Source organism: Myotis nattereri (assembly GCF_964212035.1).
Source record: "Myotis nattereri genome assembly, chromosome: 4".
Lineage (NCBI taxonomy): Eukaryota > Metazoa > Chordata > Mammalia > Chiroptera > Vespertilionidae > Myotis > Myotis nattereri.
This window is the reverse complement of record NC_138079.1, coordinates 13091594-13106487: the sequence shown is the minus strand read 5'-3', so window position 1 is coordinate 13106487 and position 14894 is coordinate 13091594. Positions and strand designations below refer to the sequence as shown.

At 49.3% G+C, this 14894-nt stretch overlaps 1 protein-coding gene across 1 annotated transcript in view; it reads left to right on the top strand.

Moving 5' to 3' along the window:
- Window positions 1–14894, top strand: part of DAP (death associated protein) — a 52394-nt gene that overhangs the window by 33726 nt on the left and 3774 nt on the right. The window lies entirely within an intron of this gene.

Genomic DNA, 14894 nt, shown 5'->3' with positions numbered 1-14894 from the left:
GCCCCAGCTGCCTCAGACTCATTGGCTGCCTCGAAGACGGACCACTGGCTTCTCTCAAAGCCGATCCCTCTGAGTTCTCCGGGTGGGTTTTGGACTTGGCCGGCCCTCCTTGCATCTTAGAGTTGGGGGATCCAGGTCAAGAAAGGAGAAATCACTTGGCCGAGGTCATGTGGTTAGAGGGAGACAGGGAGGTTTGCATTGATCCTGAAGAACCAGAATACTCTGTGCATTGGGGTTCCCTGGCACACTGACCACCACCTCACCTGCTTTCTCCACACCTGTTCTCTCACCTCTGGGGTGGGGTTTGCATGCGCACGCCTGTCAACCTCTTAGGTGCAACTTATTGTATGAAGTTCAGACAAGCATGTCATGACCCTGGGTACTGTTTTTAAGTTAGTAAAACTGTTTCTTTGATAAAGATCCCCTCATAATTTTGTCTCAACACTGTTACAGGAAATTCCTCCTAGCTGGTCATTGATTAGTAAAGTGAGTTAGTCTCAATAAGTCTGTCTGTCTGTGTCTGCTTTCCTTATAAACCAAGCATTTGGGTAAATTCACACAATGTGCCATAGCCATAATGGTTTGGACTTTGAAAAGCATGAGCTACTGTTAGGGGCCCAGGCTTGTGAGTTTGGACCCTGGCTTCCCCCTTATCAGTTGTGTAGCCTTGTGCAGCTTATTAAACCTCTCAGTGCCTAAGTGTCCTCATCTGGAAATCGTGGCTGATGATCAGGCTGTCGTGAATATTCCATGAGTTCATGTGTCTGCAGCACTTAGAATAGTTCTAGCAGAGTAAGAGAAAACAGTTAGCTCTTATTAGAGTGTGCTTGTTATTACTCCTCATCTCCTTATTTTACATTAAAGACCTAGAACTAGAAGGAATCCTCAAGCGCTATAAGTAGTGTCATGGAATATTTAAGGCATAATGTGTTCAGGAGCTCACCTCAATTCCTAGTCCAGAATCGGATGTCACTGTGGTGACTCCCGTCCCACCTGATAGCACATTCGAGAAATGCTTAGTTTCCAGGGACCTCACAGGACTTCAAGGGCAATAATTACCCAAATGAATGTCACTGTGTTAGGGCTCATGGAACTAATGTTCCACCAAGGACACCTGGTCCAGCTCCTTCACCTGACCGAGGGTTTCATCATTTCTAGAATTTCCCAATACATAGGTACATCAAATAATTCCATGGAAATCAGAGGTCACTTTATTTATAAAGCTGCCTCCCTCCTTCATGCCCTTCTCATGAAAGGTTGAACTGGGTTGGAAAGGAGCGTGAGAGTCTCAGACCAAAGTTGAGTTCCCCTTTCTCCATCAGAAATGCCCATGGTCCACCAGGCTGGCACAGGTGCTGCCTGCCGATGAGGGCATTCGACCTTCGGTGGGCGCTCCTGCTTCACCACGAATGACAAGGCATGGACTGTGTCACCACCTTGCTCACAGCGGGGCGGGTGCAGGCTGTGGACCCGGAGCCTCTGAGGGGTCTGCGGAGGTAGAGGGAAAGGGGGAGGGTGGAAAATTGGATTCCCTGGACATGGTCTCCTGATAACTCATTGTGATTTCTTTCAGCCCTCGGGGTAAAACTCTTTCCAAATGGATACGCTGCTTTCAACTGGACGTAAAATCTGGAACACAATTGAAACTGGGAAAATCAGTACCCCAGAATGCGCGGGTGCTGTGGCAGTACTGGCCGAAGGGTTCCATGCAAATGCACTTAGGAAACATGGTTTCAGCGAAGCGAATCTGGTTTCCTTAGGAAGTCAGGGTCCTAGTACACTGAGGGGCATGTACATCTCCGTGAGGAAGATACAGGAAGCAGTGTTTCAAAACGCATTGAGCGAGGTTACTCGAGTCTCCTTGCAGAACGAGAGTTGGGCAGAATGTATTTGGGGCCACAGTCCTGAGGATTGTGCACTTGGCAGGTGTAAGGAGGACAGTTGCCAGAGAATTTGAGGACCCAGGTTCTTGTCCTGACTCCACTTCCTCCCAGCCCCGTGACCACAGGCCAACTGGCCTTCTTCACCTGTGTGCTGCCCGCCCTGCACACCTCACCGAGGTCTCTGGAACTTGGACCAGTGGGCTCTGAAATCAGGGGAAGGCCTGCAAATGTAAGACACAGCGATTAGCACACATTTCTCTCAACCCAGAGAGGCTGGGCAGGGAGCCAGCATTGGGAAGAAATTCCCTGTTTGCCTGTTTTATTTTGTCTTGCCAATGGTTTTGCCTAGATGCATGAATCAAATTCTACTCTGTATGGATAAATATACTAGTATAGAGCTGACCACAGCTTCTCTGTGTAATCCCAGAGTAATGGCTAGCACTCTGCTTGCCCCTTGACAGCTCTGCTGCCTTGTTTGGTTCAAATCCATGTCTTTCTTGGTGCAGATGGAGCCGTAGTCAGAGCCTCAGGGAGGCAGAAGTAGAAAGTGCCCGAGTGCCTGCAGGACAAGTCGTGCCCAGTCTGGAGGGCTGGGAAAGCTGCAAAGGTTTTCATATTTTCACGCTAAAATCCATAAGCTGGCAAAAATTGGACTGATGTGAGGCTATTTATAGTCCTTATTTATCCTGTTTAGTGTCATCTCCATACATTTTGCTGTAGAGAGTATTAATGGGTTTGAATATGGGGTGCTGCCTCACACCCCTCCGGGGGGTGTCCATTATACATGATTTATGCAACATGTTGCCTTTATAAAACTTGAGAAAATCTGAATTCGGAAACTTGTCTGACCCCCAGGGTTCCAGATAAGAAATCGGGGTTCTCATGGAAATGCTGAGGCACCAGGCCCAGGTGAAGGTCAATGTCACCATGCTGGCCCAGCGTTTGAGGAACAGGCTGTTCTGTTAGTGGGTTCAGATGAGAGATTGCCGCACCCTGTGACTGCTGATCACTGTCCTGGCACCTGGCCAGAAGCCTTGGGGTGCTGCGGAACCCCTCCCTGCCTCCTCCCTCCCAGAGACAAGCCAGTGCCTGGCCCATCGCACTAGGGAGCCCTGCTCTCTCCTCCACCAGGGCTCCACCGGCTCCCTAGTACCCCCTCCCCCCCCATCCCCCCCCCAGGCTTCCCTATAAAGGAACAATTAGCACGCACCCAGAAAGCTAACTACCTCCAAAAGCCAGCAGTATTTTATGAGCCTTAGAAATCTTGTACCAGTCCATTATGAATTATTGAATTAACACCGTATGTGTATAGCAGGGGTGGGGAATGTCCGGCCTGTGGGCCATATAAGTCTCATGAAATCATTTGATCTGGCCCTGCAAGGCATTAGGGCTGAATTAGTTAAATGTTTGGCCAAATATAGCAGGCTAATTTTTAAGTCGATAATTTTGTATGGCCCCAAAATGATATTATAAATATCCAAGTAGCCCTTGGCAGAAAAAAGGTTCCCCACCCCTGATTTTTATAGCAACGTCATAATAGTTTAATAATTTATTCATCTCTTATGGATCCTTTGCAATATTTTTTTGAATTGTGAGGGAAAAGAGTCCTTTTAGAACTAAATTCCCTGGGCTACTCTTCCCATGATGCTTTCTGAACTCTGAAACAGAATCCCACACAACTCTTCCCAGGTGTAGAGTGCTTGACACACAGCAAACTGGCCAGCCCACACGGGCCGGCGCTTCCCTCCCCTGCCCGGGCCCAGGGCCTGCAAGGCTGTGGAAACCAGCCAGCCCTGAGATGCAGACCTGGCATCTAGTGTCCCACACTGGTTTGCATGGATTAGGAGACAGTATAGAGGCCTAAGCATCATTCATATCGTTTCTAAAGGGAAACATATCCTACATCAAAACAGGTAATGGCCCTGCATGGAGAGCACTCTTCTCCGTGAGTGTGGCCTGCTGCCCTGGAGTGAGTCCTCACCAGCCCTCTCCTCTCAGCGTGTGCTCTTAGGTACCTCTTTCCTGACACTCAACTTGCAGATGACCAAAGCCAGAAGTCAGGGGTGACCAATGGTAAGGAGAAGCCATGTTCTAATTAAAGACCTGGATCCTTCAGGTATTGGAGAATCCAGCATGGTAAACTGTCCGTGTTGAGGTGGGCAGAGTGGCTGCATAATCTTTCTCTTCTCCAGGCTCCAGAGAAATGCCTTGGACATGAAGTTCCCCTTTGCTTCGCGTTGGTTCTATTGTCATGCGTGAAGTCACACTTTATAAAAAAGGATGTCAGTTTCTTCACCAGGTTGACTGCTTTTGAGCCTGGGCCTCAGTCTGATCACCTGTACTTTTTGAACCATTCCAGATTTTTTCTATGTTTTCAGTGATTTTCAGAGAGAGGAAGGGAGAGGGAGAGGGAGAGAGGAAGGGGGAGAGAGGGAGAGAGGAAGGGGGAGAGAGGGAGAGAGGAACGGGGAGAGAGGGAGGGAGGGAGGGAGGGAGGGACATCAATGATGAGAGAGAATCAATCAGCTGCCTCCTGCATGTCCCCTACCAGGGATGGAGCCCACAAACCCTGGCATGTGCCCTGACCAGGAATCGAACCTCGACCTCCTGGTTCATGAGTCAAGGCTGGCCCCATTCCAGATTTTTAGGAAAATATGCCAAGTGTCCTGCAAAGAAATCCAGCCCTTATAGGTAGCTTCCAGGAATTTCCAGGAAGATGGGAATGTTGATGGGGTTTTTTTCCTATTAAATTTATTAATTCAGACTCTCAAAAGTGTTCTTACAAGACACTCCCTCTCTTTCTCCTTATTTAAGATTCAGTTTGTGGTTCCATCATCATTCTCAAGTTTGACTTGAGATGATCTGAGAAAGTACCTCTTAGCCCAGGGGGGGGCAAACTTTTTGACTCGAGGGCCACAATAGGTTCTTAAACTGGACCGGAGGGCCGGAACAAAAGCATGGATGGAGTGTTTGTGTGAACTAATATAAATTCAAAGTAAACATCATTACATAAAAGGGTACGGTCTTTTTTTTTTAGTTTTATTCATTTCAAATGGGCAGGATCCGGCAGGCCGTAATTTGCCCACGGCTGTCTTAGCCTGGCCTCTCTCTTAAAAGGGAGAAAAACTGTTTACTAGTCTTCAAGTTCAGTCTGGCTCACGCTGGAGCACGAGCCCATTTGCTTGGTTATCTCCCATCACCAGCAGATCCTGCCCAGCCAAATTGCAGGTAACAGAGGTGAATCCACATATCTCGGATCGCTCCTCTGCAAGCCTTGAGGCTCTCCGTGCACAAGGAGTTACGTGCCACAAACAACCCCAGTTAATCACCTGGGTTCATTCCCTCCCTGCACAGACTGTGCTGCTGACGCTCATTCAGTGCTGATGGCACCTGTTGAGTCTCTCAGTGTTCCAGACACTATGCCAGGTGCTGGGGACACAACAAATTCAATCATTGACCTTGACCTTGAAGGGGAGCTAGGTGTGTCAGAGCCTGTACCGGAGTGTGATAAATGGGAAGTTCTTGTGGAAATGCAGCTGGGAAAGTCAGTTCATGCCACAGGGCCAGGGAAAGCAATGAAAAGATAACACATGAGCTCCTTCTGGACTGGTGTTTACCAACTGGCCAAGCTCGAGGCCTACAGGCAAAGAGAGGACCAGCATTTCTTCTCTGCAAGATGAAGCTCCTGGAGCCCCAGGAACGTTGGGGATCACTCTAGAAGTCTGTCTGGCAGGAGTGACTGTGCGGCGTATGTAAGCTGGTGTGCTTTTGAGAGTGGAAGGAGGCACTGTTAGTAATTACACGGGGTAACTGGTCAAAGAAGAGGCAGCAGGGGTTGGCTGTTTTTTTCCTCCAGGAAAGGACAGGAAGACAAATACGATGCCATCTGCTTTGCAGTGATTGTTGAAGACTGCAGAACAGAGTGTTTATTCTTATGTCACCGATTCTCGTTTTAGGACTCCCTCACAGCCCTGTTACTAAACCTACAGATGCTGGGTTTGTCTTTATATTCAAATGAGCATCTTTTTGCGGCAAATGCTGAGGAAAAGCAACAGATTGCACCTTGAGCTTAAGAAGAACTCCTGTTTGGGATTCATAATAGAACTTCTTTTAAGAGTGTTCCCGAGTTAGTGCCCCCATTCCGTCGCCACCTGCCTCTCTGAAACAGGCAACACAGATGCTGATGGTTTTATCTGGGTGCTTTGTTCACAGACCTTGTTTGAAATACTGCACTCTTGGTTTCCTAGGGAAAGCCTCCTAGCAAAGGAGACCGTGCACCCACGTGCCCCAGGCAGACTCTGTGCCTCTCACCTTCCCAGGTTTCCTCCTGGGTATTACTGGTCCTTAGGGCCCTTCCTTCCAGTCTCCAAGGTGACCACTCAGTCATCAGCTGCTATAACCCAGGCGATTGATACCCACTCCTCCAGAGCGGGGGCCGGGGTGCGGATTTTCTGGAATAGTTCTCGTTTCCAGTATTCTTTCCCTTGTCCACACAAGGCCTTCTGTTTGTCAGGCAGTGTTTTCTGGTTCTGGCTAACAAAATGCAAAACAATGGGGTTATCTTACCTACAGCATGTGACCTGGGAATAAGGGCCCTGGGTCCATTAGCAAGGACGTCTAATCTGTTGTGAGTACCGGATCCACCCTGCAGAGCCCAGAGTCCTGGTGCCCTTAGGCCCCAGAAGGGCGTTCCCTTCTGGTTGATCACACCGGGTCTCCAGTACCCAGCCCTGTGGTTGGCACTGGTGGTTGCTCAGTAAATATTTATTCAATGCACAGGCACGGGCACAGTGTTGATGTGCAGGGATCTACATATACGGACCCGCCATGCCCTGGGCATTTGTGCAGCTGTGACAGAATCAGCTCTCTGAGATCTTTTTCCCTCCCAACTAACAAACCACTCCCTGCTGGGCCGGCAGGTGTTAAAAGGAAGAAAAAGGCCCATTTCCTCCTTTCCCCCAACCTCAGCTGGCATCTAAATCATTTACATTGGTTGTGGTGCTTACCTGTTGGTCGGTAACCCTGGAGGCCTCTGAAATGTGGCCATGCTATTCTCACACTTCCCATCACTCTCTTGGAATAGATGGGCCTTAGGTGCAGACTTACTTGCCCATCGGGTGGAAGGAGAGAGGCACTGGTCTGAGGGCTAGGCCAAAGTGAGAATGATGAAATATTGGCTCTTCTTTGATTTCTTAGACATTAAGTTTATATTTAGCCCTAACATCCTTCAGAGCATGTCATGTCCAGCCTGCTGAGAGATCAGCAGGCTGTCTCCTCCTGGCCGCCCTCTCTGTGGTGTACCGTGGCCTGGTAGGGGAAGCCTGTGGTGCTGGAGTGTGGCCTCAGGTCACGGAGGGAAGCTATCCTCCAGGTGTAGGGAGGTGCTTCTCTGCCCCCATTTTTACAAGTGTGATAACCACCTCTAGCGAATGTGGATGTGACCTGGATAAAGCTGCCGCATTGCACATGCTAACCAACCCCTCAGAGTTCTCTCCTGAGCCTCACCTTGTATGTGCTGTGGGCCTCACACATGGGAGTGGGCTGGGGTGGGGCCCTTGGATTGAATGGAAGTCATCCTAACGCACTAGCTGGCTTAAAAGTAAGCAGAATTGGCAGTGGGGTTAGTTTTCTACATACTTGACATGGCTCCTCTTTTTCTGTTAATTCTCGAAAAGGCATGAAGGCATGGTGTGGTCTGAGGAGGGTCACAGAGCCAGGCAGCAGCTGAATTGACTGTCTGCCCAACTGGGGAGGGACTGTGGCTGCCATGCGTTTGGAGGGTGGATTAAGAATATAATCACTGGTGAATCCAGCAACAGAGAAGTCCGAACACTCTTATCAGTCACTCCAGGTACTTGACTTTAACCTAAGCTGTGTTTAGTCTTCCTAGGACTTTTGACTTTTGCTAGATGCAAAGCTCCCTAAGAGAGGCCCCCTAAAAGTCCTCGAGAGCAAATTAAATCTGGCATCTCCTCTGATTGCTGGATTCTCCACCACCCATCCTGGTGACGCTAGTCTCACTTCAGGTCAGCCACCTGGACTTCCAGAGACAGAAGTAGCGATCTGGCTGCGACATCTGTCACCCCATTGATCGCCAGGGTTGATTCGCCTGATCTGGCTGGCTAGGCGGGTGTCCCCCTCCTCCCTCACCGATCCATGTGTGTCCCTCCCGAAGCTGCGCGCTCGGTCGAAGAGGACGACCTTCCCACCCGAGGAGAGGACCGGTCTTCGGTCAAGGGTATACGAGTAGCTGCGCTCCCCTGCTAGAACCTCCAAACAAGCTCTCAAGGTCCAGAGACAGAAGTAGGCCCAGATCACATCCGTTTTTGGTGTCTGCTATTTTATTGAGTACTAGAGGCCCGGTGCATGAAATTAGTGCGGGGGGGGGGGGGGATGGGGTGTCCCTCAGCACAGCCTGCACCCTCTCCAATCTGGGACCCCTTGAGGGATGTCAGACATCCCTCTCACAGTCCAGGACTGCTGGCTCGCAACCACTCTCCTGCCTGATTGCCCCTAACTGTTTCTGCCTGCCAGCCTGACCACCCACTAACCACTCCCCTGCCAGCCTGATTAATGCCTAACTGCTCCCCTGCCGGCCCCATTGCCCCTAACTGCCCTCCCCTGCCAGCCTGCCACCCCTAATTGTCCTCCCCTGCTGGCCCGGTCACCCCAACTGCCCTCCCCTGCTGGCCTGGTCACCCCTAACTGCCAGCCTGGTCACCCCTAACTGCCCTCCCCTGCAGGCCTGGTTCCCCCCCCCAACTGCCCTCCCCTGCAGGCCTGATTGCCCTGCCCTCCCCTGCTGGCCATCTTTGACCACATGGGGGCGGCCATCTTGTGTGTTGGAGTGATGGTCAATTTGCATATTACCTCTATTAGATAGGATTAACATATACTTCTTTTTAATAGGAATTCTGCTAGCAGTTGTCAGATTTTTTTCTACATATACATTCATTTTCCTTTCTTAAAGCTGTAATACATGTCCTCCTAGAACAGTGGTTCTCAACCTTCTGGCCCTTTAAATACAGTTCCTCATGTTGTGACTCCACCATAAAATTATTTTCGTTGCTACTTCATAACTGTAATGTTGCTACTGTTATGAATCGTCATGTAAATATCTGATATGCAGGATGGTCTTAGGCGACCCCTGTGAAAGGGTCGTTCGACCGCCAAAGGGGTCACAACCCACAGGTTGAGAACCACTCTCCTAGAAGCTATGTCCTTTGTACTTTGAACCATGGACACCCTCCTCCCCAAAAATCACCCAATATAAGACATGACTCTTGACCCAAAGACGCCTACTAGATCTGGTTTCACAATATACATAATAAATACTCTAATATTTTAGCACCCATCTGGTCAGCATTAACTATTCATTGGCACTTTCTTTTAATTGAAATTAAAAAGGAAGACACTAAAACAAATGTGTTCAGAATCAAAGATGGGGTAGTTTTAAGTGTAAATGTTCCTGAAATGAAGTAACATTAGAACTTCTAATACATATCTGATAGTTGCACAGGTTGTATGATAACGATGCACAGTGTTCTCGGCGTGTGTGGGAGAACAGGGTTTCCCTGCGTAAGGAGCTGTGAGAAGGCACTTCGGAGGCAGAGTCTAGGAGCCTCTCTGACTGTCAGCTGCTCCATGAAAATAGGGATTGTTCCCATTTATCAGATAGACACTGAGGCTCAGAGAGGCCTCTCGTCTCTGGAAGGGACTCCTATAGCCTGGACAAGGTTTTGTCCTGAAGTCACAGCAGCCTCGGGTCATTAGGTTAGAATAAGGGAGCAGAGAAAGCCACTGCTGACACTGACGACTGAGGTTCAGTCCTTTGTTACAAGACCAGTTTGAACACGACCTCAAACGCTCTCCCTCAGGAGAGCCTGCATATGCCCTTTAACAGAACCACTATAAACTCCGTGTCCCGAACCTAGAGGGAATTGGGGTCCAGAATATTTCCTCTCGGATTTAGAATGTAAAGCACTTAGGTTGTGTTTTATTTTACTTTAGTCACACTCACTGGAGAAGTACGTATTTCTTAGGGAAAAAGGGGGACATACTTGTCCTGAGGTGCCAGTAGCCCCTGCCCAGGATGTGGGCTCTCACTGTCCTCGGCCTGGCTGAGCCTGGCCAGCCTGAGCGCCCTGTACGAGGGCCCGCAGTGCCATCTTGTGGGAGCCCTCAGCCTCTGGAATCAGCTGGAAAAGAGAAACAACCTTGACTGTCAAACTTGGGAGAATGACATTGCAAAGAAATGTTGGGTGCAGTCGAGTAAGATGTTCCCCTCTGGTCACCAGCCACACTAAATATTATTTCCGTGTCTAGAAAATTAATAACCCAAATAAATGAACACCACGCTGGAAAGCTATTGCAAGAACTAAAATGGCTAGAAAGGATTTGTTTTTCATCTATTTACTGGGAAATATATTTAAAATCACCGCAGGTGGGAATATATTCTCCCGTGAATTCCATGGAAACACAAAGCCACAGGTTTAGAGCAGAATCTGCTTCTAAGTTGCCATACGGCTCTGTCCTTCTTAGGGGGTTTGGCAAGAGGATGGTTTTTCCCAGGTGTTCATCATGCGAGCGGGCCACATCCCAAATCGCCCACCCCATCATTGTAGGAGAAGCGCCTCCCCCCCTCCGCCCCCAAGACCTTGCTGACTTTGTGCTAACAAAAGCAAATTAAATCGCGCCCCTTCCTTTGGTGCACGGGGCCCTGGCATTGTGTCCCCCTTCCTGTCACACTTGTCGTGCACAGGTGCGTGCACCTGCACACACGGACCTCAGCTTAAACATCACCTCCCCAGATCTGTATTGGCTCCCCTCTATGTATTAGGCCCCACAAGTGTATTTAGCAGAGCACCTGCCTGATTCTTTCCTAGCATCATCCCAATTTAAAATTTTAACCCTGACTCCTGCACTGGCGGGAGCTCGCTGAGGACGGAGGCTGTGCTGCCCTCGCTCTCTCTCTGGCCACGGGACGGGCTGGGCCAGCACTGTCAAGCCTGTGGGTGGCATTGTGGCTCCTCCAGGCACAGGGAAGCCCTCCATCCCGTCAGTGGCGGGGTGCACTGTGTTTCCATTAGTGGGGCTGGATTTGGGGGAGTCAGGGTACCTCCCCATCCCCTTGTGGCCCTGCATAGATTCCCCAAAGGCCGCGTGGTCTGGGAGCAGTGTGGTTCCCTAGGTAGAAGGCTGCCGGTTAAATGGGGTGCCTCTGTCATTGGGCATCAGACGAGAAGGGCCCCTTCTCACAGAACTGTGTCCTGCTTGTTGGAAAATGAAATCGAGACTGTGACACAGTTCTCTGGGCCTGAATGTGTATGCCAGCAGCTCCCTGACTCACAGGCAACTTGGGCTTTTAGGGAGATTTTTAGGGGGAAATCCCTTCTGAGTACTCAAGCGCTTTCTTACCAGGAAGGGAGGGCGTGCCCCATGATGACCTCCTCCCAGGCCCTCATGTAGCCGTTCTGGGTGCCTCAGTGCTGCCGATGACCACATGGGAGGGAAGCTGGGCTGCCAAGGTCAATTGGGACTGCTCAGAGCTGGGCAGAGAGCGTCATGGCGCCCGGGACCTACACCGACTGTCCAGGTATGAAGTCGTGGGGCACTCGAAGATGTCAACTACTATAATCTCAATGATTTTCCTAGTGATTGCACATTGGGCTGGTATGTTTTAGGTAAGTTGAGTTGAATAAAATATATTGACAGATATTTCAATAATCACTGTTTTAGAGTTCAGGGGAGTGTTATAAATATGAATTCTGTTTCTCAGCCCTGGGGACTTTTCATTTAACGATGAGATCACCAAACTGGTCCTGAGGGTGTCTGCATTCCCTGGGGTCACCCATTCACAAAGCATTTTCTGGCATTTCAGTTCTGCCTGTCTGGAATGCCTGTAAGGCACACACTTTATCCATCAAGGAAAATAAATAATAGGCAAGTTTTGTTCAGGAGAGATGACACTGGTAAGACTTTGGTGTGTTCCTTAACAGGGGTTCCCTGAAAAGCTACGTGCATCAAACCCTCAGGCCAACAGGCCAGTTGTGGAAGCCACAGTTTCTGCTGATGTATAGGAGGTGTTATCTGGGCTCTAGCCCCCACTAATTCTGCCTCACTTGCAGTTTCTTCAATTTTAAATAAGTGTGGCTTTTAAAACTGGGGAGGCCTGAGGATGTGGGAAGGCAGGAGTGATATTTTTCAGTGTCTCTGTTTCCTGAGAGAAAGTCATGTTGCGTCTTCAAAACAACAGCTGTCAGAATGATTTCCATCAGATTAAATAAATCCTCGGAGCCGTGATCACAGTTTCTAGAATCTTGGAAATGTAGGTTATGCTTTGCATGGAACCCTAATGGAATTGAAAATACGCGTTTTTGCAAACATGGTTTTGCAAGCAGACGCTTTACCAGGGTTTCTCATTTGTGAATTTTGGTTTAAGCTACCATAGCTCAAGGAGTTGAGGGAGAGTTTTTCCTGTATAGATATAATAAACAAATGCTTACCAATTTGAGATGCTATTAATTGTAGGTGAAAAAGGCAGTGAAGCTCAGGGCCAAGGTGGATGGAACGTGCAGTGCAACGCATGCTATGCCAGCGTGAGGCTGTATGGTACAGGCAGTGCTGGCGAGTGTTACACAGGAGGCGGTCGCCCTGCGTCCTCACCATCGAGTATGGCCTTTCCAGTTTTAGAAAAGAGAAGACTTTTTTAGGGGTGGGGGGAGTTCGTGTCACAAAGACCTTGAATGAATGCTCAGTACAGATTAATATTCATTATTTCAAGATACAGAAAAGCTTATTCTTAAAATTATCTGCTAAATCTAAACCACAGTGAGATACCACTCACTCATTAGGATGAATACAGAACAGACAATAACAAGTGTCGGTAAGGTGTGAGACACCAGAACCGTGTGCATTGCTGGTGGAAATGTGAAATGTTGGGACTGTCGTGGACATCAACACGATGGCTCCTCAGGTTAAACACAGGATTAACACATGGCCCAGCAACTCTACTTCTGAGTGTCCACACGGAAGAATTGAAAGTAGGGTCTCAGATACTGGTACACCCATGGCCATAGCATCATTAATCCCAATAGTCCAAAGGGAGAAACAACTTAAGAGTCCATCACAGATGAATGGATAAACAAAATGTGGTCTATCCACACAATGAAATACCACTCAGCCTTTGAGAAGCAAGGAAATTCTGTCATGCTACAACATGGATGAACCTTGCAGACATAATGTTCAGTGAAATAGCCAGTCACAAAAAGAGAAAGACTGTATGATTCCACTTACACAGGGTACTAGACTAGTTGAATTCTCAGGACAGAAAGTAGAACAGCAGTTATCAGGGTTTATGGGAAGGGGGGCTGGGGAGTTACTGCTTACTAGGTGGAGTTTCTGTTGATGATCAAGTTCTGGAAATGGATCGTGGTGATGGTTGTATAACAATGTGAATGTACTTAATGGCACTGAATTGTACAATTAAAAATGGCTTACAGGTAAATTTTTTAAATGTTAATTAGTTGCTGAGCTAGCTGGGGTTTGCAGCACACTGGCAGGGAGGGGAGAGCTTGCGCTCTGAGGAAGGTGGTGTAGCAGAGCAACACAGGCTGGAGTCTGCCCTCCAGCGTGGAGGAGACTCTGCAAGTCCAGCACAATTCTTCGATGTTGTTTAAAAAACAACACAGAAATGGTGCACTCTGCAGCAAGAACCTCTTCTCCAACCTGCTGGATCCGCAGGACTATTGCCTTCCCTCTGAGTCCAACAGGCTCTTCTCTGCTACACTGTCCTTCGATGAGTGGAATCCAAAATGCCCTCAAAACTCAGCAGCTTAAGTGCTAACGAGTCAGCGTGGGTGCCTCTGTAAGATAGGGGTTAGCTAGGAGAATCGCGGTGTGGCCCTGAGGTCTGCCCTCAGTCTCTGACTCCCCTTAGGGACTGAGCTGGGACTGGCGGTGGGTGGAGGGTCTCCTTTAGCCCCAGAGTCCGAAGTGTTCTAGCCATTCAGCATCACGCTGTGACTGTCTCCTTGAGAGGCTCGCTTGAGGGGAGATGCTAAAGTGGGTGCCAGGAAGGTAAGCGCTATACCTGCCACTGGGCAGCAGAGGGCAGGAATGAGGCTGCAGCATCTGCCTGCATTTTCCGATGTCCGGGCCCAGCAGGGTCAGAGACCTCTGATCATAGCCATCCACACACGCATTTCCTCAGGCATGCTCAGTCAAGACCTAGGACCCACCCTGGTCGTGTTTAACATGGGAGACGCCCGGGGCCAGGGTGGGAAGGGTCACCTCTGAGGCTCCCTGAGGCCAGGGAGGTCACCGGTGGAAGTGTGGGGCCGCCGCGGCTGGAGACCCTTTCTCCGCGCACACGCACACAGGGGTGAGCAGGTGCTGGGACAGACACTGCGGTGGGCGCTGCAGGCTGCTGTTCTGCCTGCAACAGGGCCAACCCTCTCCCAGGGGCCAGACACTCCACCTTCGCCGAGCGCAGCCTGCTCATTCAGGTACAACTCTTTATAGTTCAGTTCTGTGCATCAGGGTCATACAGATCATAACAGAGAGAAGTGACTTTAATTTTTTTCTGCTTGTCTGCTTTTCAACAATACATCGAACATATATATGTAGAGAAACAGGATGTGTGGCTCTTGCTGCGGGGGGAGGGTGTGTCTCTGTTTCTGCCTTCAGAGGCTTGATGTAGGTTACAAAACCAACATAAACTGGCAATGATGGAAGTAGTCACGGGCTCGCCGCGCCTACAGATGGCCGGGCTTTACTGGAAGGTGATGCTGCATAATTATCAGAACAGAACCATCTCTATTTCAGGCTCCTCCTAGATTCTAACATGTTTGGGTTTGTCTGATTCTCAACTATGAACATGTATGACTTTGGCCCCTATGTCCATCCTCTCCGTTTTGGTGACAGTGGCGAGCTCAGTAGGATAGAAGATGTTGACATTGACAATAGCTTCGGAAGGACCTGCTTGGGGTCTCCTAGGGGCCAGGAGTGCAT